The sequence below is a fragment of the Drosophila ficusphila genome, unplaced genomic scaffold (assembly GCF_018152265.1).
Source record: "Drosophila ficusphila isolate 14025-0441.05 unplaced genomic scaffold, ASM1815226v1 contig_198, whole genome shotgun sequence".
Taxonomy (NCBI): Eukaryota; Metazoa; Arthropoda; class Insecta; order Diptera; family Drosophilidae; genus Drosophila; species Drosophila ficusphila.
The window spans coordinates 5,161,572-5,167,571 of NW_025064092.1; positions in this window are offsets into that span (position 1 = coordinate 5,161,572).

The following is a 6,000-nucleotide window of genomic DNA, read 5'->3' on the forward strand; positions in this document are numbered from 1 at the left end:
TAGTTTTCAAGATCGAGAGCGCGTAAAATGGGCGGGGCATATGCTTAAAAACACCTTCCGCTGCGTTTATTTACCACTTGAGCCTGCGTTATTATTCACAATGATATGCAGAAGTGCTTTCTTCTAGCTGTAACATACTTATGGGCAAATACAGTATACCCTTTTAGCCTTCGAGGTGACTGGTGTAAAAACTGGGTCATAACATGTCACTTTAAGCGGCGTCGCCAAGTTAAGACGACTGCCTCTCAATTATAGCGAACGTTAAACGATAAATTCAGTTTTCATCAGCGTCGGGGGAGTTGATCCAATCAAACTTGCAGATGTTCGGGTAGGTCGACTTCCCAGTCTCCTGTTTCCCTTCTCCGGCGAGACTGCAATCAAACACGTATAAATATTCACGACACGCTCTTGACCTGGCCGGATGGCCAGTGGAATGCCGTTGGCCATCGGCATTCCTCTGCCAACGAACACAAACAACACACAGTATGGATGGCTGTCCGTGAAAGTGGCTCAGTGGCTCAGTGGCTCAGTGGTTTGTTTTGACGATCCGTGACGGGAGGGAAGGGTAATCGGGAGAGTCGGAGAATCGTGAGACAGGTTGTGGAAGGACCACCCACGGCGATGAGGGCGATGATGATGACACGGGCGGGTCAAGGGGTCAAGTGGTGCAAACAATCAAAACCGCACGCAAATTTCACTTTCGATGACGACGGACGTGAGCTTTGTGGCCCCCGGGCGTCCAGGATTCTCGGCTATAAAAGCCTGATTAAAGCCCCGCCAGGCGGCAAGGACAATGGGTGAGGATGGGGATTGGGTAACAGCGTGTCCTGAACAGGTTTCGTACTTCCCCCGTGGAGTGATGGGCCTCCTGCATCGTTTGCCGTCCGACAAGTGATGGCCATTACTCTCGCATAAAAAAATGGGAGACAAGCGAGTGTTGTGTGAATTAACTTCCCATCCCCCCCAAGGATAATTGGGCGTGGGCTATTCCCTATTATCCTCTTCACTGGCCAGGCCAAAATCATCATAACTATTCGTAATTCCAGTTCAACTTATCCGGTTCGAGGAAATATAATAATAACGAGCATAATCGAATTGTTGCCTTTCGATGAACTTTTGCCAAATGATTGAATATTCATGAAAGCGCTCTCCATTTCTTTGGGGGAAAGGAAGGGGGGGGGGGAATGGTTTCCTCAACAAATCTTTCAGCAGTAGTCGCAAATCGATGAATTTATTATAAGAACTTGAAGGAGACTTTCCTTGTTGATTGCTTAGCCAACAGCAAAGCGCCCTCTTCATATTTCACTTCTCGTTTTAGGGGCATTTTTCATCAGCGGTTCCCGTGGCTTGTGGTCCCCATCAAACATCTCGGCTGGGTTGTTAATTTATCCAGCTTGTAAGAGGAGATAGATAGAGGGGATAGATTGTGGGTAGGGGTGGTGCTATAGGGATCCGGTTTGTCGGCTCATTGTTCCGGATATGGTGGCCATCCCATCATGACACTGCTGACGTGTTTTGTGCCTCGCCAAAGTCGGAGTTTCCCCGGCACATCACGCACATCTCATATCCCCCTTCCCGTGCCCTCGTGCTCACTTCCCTCTTGGCCATCTTGGAATTCCCTGGCAAGAAGGAGCCGCACACAGCTGACAGCCGTTGGCAAAAGGCGACAGATACAACGCAGCCACGCAGACTGGAGAATTCAACTGGCGATGAGAGACAGGCGGGGGATTATGTAAAGCCAAAGCCTAAATAATGCGGCCTAATGTCTTTGGCCTGACACCATGAAGGACAATTCTCGCTCCCCCGTTGCTCCCCCCATTTTGCCACCGTTCTAATAATAAATAGAATAAACGCAATAAAATAAAATGGAATAACTTTAGTGTCGCCGGCGGCGGAATCAGATGCCATTTGATTGAATTCAATTGGTGTCCAGATGCCAGATGCCACATCCGGCTAATTTTCGGACACTTTGTTTGAAGTCCTGCGGCCACGTCATCATTGTTTATTAATTGTTGTAACCTTTTTTCAAGATGAGTACTTTGACCTTAGTGCGAGGGGTTATCGAACCAACGCAGAGCCACCGCTGATGAACCCCAATTGTTGTCTAGGCTAAAAAAATAAAAAAACAAAAAAAAAAAAAATAGAAAAAAATAACCAAGTGGCCAGTGGTTGCTCCTCGGGGGCATCGACGTCCATGCAATTTGATTCGCATTTGTTGATTGTGCACTTGAAGCCGCAGTCCCCAACTTCGATAATGAGGGGCTCTTCCACTCGAAAAGTCACGACGGGGAATGGATTTTTAATTCGCAGTCGCAGACAGAAGGATAAATCCCTCACCCATCCACAAGCATCCTCTTTTCCCCTCTCAGCTGTCAATGAGTTTTATACCTTTTTTGTTTTGCAGGTGGCGAAATCGAGTGGTTCTTGGCTTAATCAGTTTATCGACTGGAATATTCGAAGTTAAACAATTGAATTGGTCTCTAAATTGGATCAAAGTTTGGCAAGTTTCGGCTGCAAATAATACGATTTATCCTAAGTTTTCAACTTTCGTTTTGCAAGGGTTCTGAGAAATAGTTTCGCCGTCGGCGTTTTTCGTTAGTTTTTTTGTGGGTTGTGTTTGGCTGGTGGTGGTTTGCTCTTGATGGCCAACCACAACAAAGTCAAAGTGAACAGAATAAGTAAGATGCCAGTGCGACAAATTTTTACGAAGATTGAGTTACTGCAGGCGAAGGGATGCCTGGATTTACAGAGATAAATATATATGTAACTAACCTGAAGTTACTTGTGTTGTGACTGCATTTTGCTCAATAAGAGTTTACAAACTTAAACATGGTAACTGCCAGTGTAAACAATTAAATAAACCAAGTAAAGGAACTAAAGGAAGTTGTAATTGTGCAGCAAACACTGTATTAAGTGCAAAGGAGGATATATATATAGCATGTATCCTTTGCCGGACATTTGTGACATATGTGCAAGTGCTTTAATCCGGACAAAACGCTTTTCTACGCCTTCTGAACAAAATGACCGACGGACTTGTGGTTTTGCCAACTAAGTGGCACGTGATTTACATGATGGCTTTTTGCCTGGTTTTCACTTCTTGTTTTCCACCTCTTTTTTGCGGAAAACACAATGTAATAAGTGTGGGAAACAGTTGAAACGAAATTAAATAATTCAGCCACATATCATAACCATGGTAGATTTGCTTTTCTATTTTCAGAATGTTTACTCGGCAAGTTTATTTTATTGGCAGCAATATTTTTTGTGTAAAAGTATTAGAGCTAAAAACCACACAGGTTTTAATTGGCATTTCTTTGTTATTGATTTTGTTATGTGTTTTATATTCGAACTAATTAAGTTTCAATTTTTGCAAGTGAAAAATAAGAAACTAGCAAGGTGTCCATTTTAATGAATTGTGTTTCAATCTGATGGCTTTAACACCATGCAATACAATTAATTGGTAATAATTATTTTATTGTAAGAACTTTCAAAGTACAGTTTTCTAATGCTTTTAAAGTATTTCGATTCAGCCTCTTCAAACTTTTAAATATTTGTTCCAAAGGCTTATTTAGGCACCAAAGATTTTAGTTAAACTTCTGAGGGAGTTGAATGAAAAACTTTAAAGTGGAACCCAGCAGGAAAGGCCTTCAATTGGCAAAGTTAGGGGCCAGAAATCGCTGTCGCTGGAATGGAAGTCCGTTTGTCATTGTTACGTCACGTTGTAGGCATTTAGTTGATGGTTCTTTCCGGAAGACAACCTCACACTGCTTTTCTCTGGGTCGCCGCTTTGTTTTACAACATTTTTATGCGCGCCCGGGACGAAAATGTATTTTTCGCCAGTGGCCCCAAAGAGCCGAAAGCCAGCGAGGCGGAAGCGGAAATGGCCAAAACGAAGTCGGCACACTTGGCCAAGAAGCCTTTGATAAAAATGCCGAGGAAATAGTTGTTCCACTGTCGCGTGTACTTCGCTACTTTTGGTACTTATTGGCACACATTTTCATCGCTGGATGTGGTTTTATGGCCAGTTTTGTGTTAACTTGGCAGTTTGCAAGTGAGTGGAAGGGGGAAGGGACAAGGGGGGGGGGAAGGGGATTGGGTTCTTCCTTTGAGCCTTTGAACCAATGTGCGGCTTCCTGGGACATTGGCCAGCGAGCATTTGACACAGACCAACGGATGCTTTGTGCCAGCAGAACGATAAATCAACTTTGGGATGGAAGACCATCGTGTTCTGGCCATCTAAAACAACAACAACCACAACAACAACAACATCAATATCAACACGAACATCAACATCAACATCAACATCACCATGAACATCAACATGAAGAGCAACATCAACACCCAACACCATCAACATCAACATCATCATCGTTAAACACTGTCTGCGGAATCAAAATCGTGTTATTTTTTTTTTTTTTTCGTCGATATTTTTCACTGCCTGTCGCTTGGCTTTTCATCAGCTTTTCGCTGTTTGGTAACCAAGAGGCTTTCATTTCCGTTCCCTTTCCTTTCCTTTTCACTTGCCACGACTTTAATGCCAAATGCCTGTGCGTGTGTGTGTGTGTGTGTGTGTATGTAAGGACTTAAACGAGTTGTTGGTTGGTGGGATACAATTTATTTTCGTTTATTGCGAGCAAAAATGTTCTTGCCCTTTGCCCCGCGGCCAAATAAACATCACAAAAAAAAAAAAAAAAAAACATCCCCATATTTTTTTTATAAATTTATTGAATTTTTAATGAGATCCTAACACACAGCGGCGACCAAAAAAAAAAAAAAGCGCCACACGAGCTTCAATAAATCGTTTTGCGGGAAATAACTCACGCTCACTTTTTTATTTCATTTAATTGTATGGCGTTCCCTTAATTACTATGTAGGTGATACCATAACTCAATGGGTGCTGCACTGAAGTGGCTGAAAATGCGGATCGGGTTCGCACATTTCGCACACACTAAGCGCAATTAAATTCGAAAATCTCCAGCAAATCCGCACAATGACATATCAATTTCAGCATGTGAAGGGCGATGATGCCAGCTGCGACGTAAAAACAACAGAAATACCTTTTCTTTTCCTCTTTTCTTTTTTTTTTTTTTTTTTTGGAGAATGTGTGTGTACACACACACACACACATACACAATATGTACACACCCTTGGGGGGGAGAAAGTCGACTTTGATTTTGCCGAACAATGCGCACAAAGGCCTTTCTGTTTATTATATTTACAATATAATAAATATTTCTGGCGATTGCCCATGGCTGAAAGTGTCCTTTGCCATTGATGCGTTTTCCTTCGCAGGACGAAGAAAGAACAACGAAGGCTGCGAAAAGTACAAGCGTTAAGAAAAGCTTGGAAAAACTTGAATCGCCGGGGTCAAAGAATGTTTATTGGCTTGTTTGTCTAGCTGTCGGCAAAGACAGTTTTCATTAAAGTTTTTAATGGCATCAAGTGGGATCGAAGTGTACGAAACGCACTGAAATGGAAATCAACTGACTTGAGCTGGGGATTGGGTGAAAAAGTTTACCATTTACGGAGGAAAGAGTCTTTAAAATAGCTTTAGTTAATATAAAGTAAGGTACTTGAGTGGTAATAAATTAAATAATTATTTTCTTTTGGAACTAAACTTAAATCAAAAGCATATCCTCACAATCACATTTAATGCACTTCATTTACAAATATATACAAATAATAATATTACACAATATTGCAATTGGACTTTAGTCTTTAAAGTATTTTCAGTTAAGATAAAGTTATGCACTACTTGAATAATAATTTACTGAATGGTAATTTCTTTTGAAACTTCACTCAAATCAAACACACAATCAAATTCAATCCAAATCTAATACAAATGCGTTCATTGCACATTCGTGGTTGTTGATAATACTGAAATTGGCTAAAAGGCTGTCAAATTTTGTGGGCCATCAAATATTCGAGCATTTAGCCTGGTTAAAACAGCTTGCCAACCTAATTCGCTGTTCCTGCTTAATTGGTTTGTTGGCAGCATGTGTG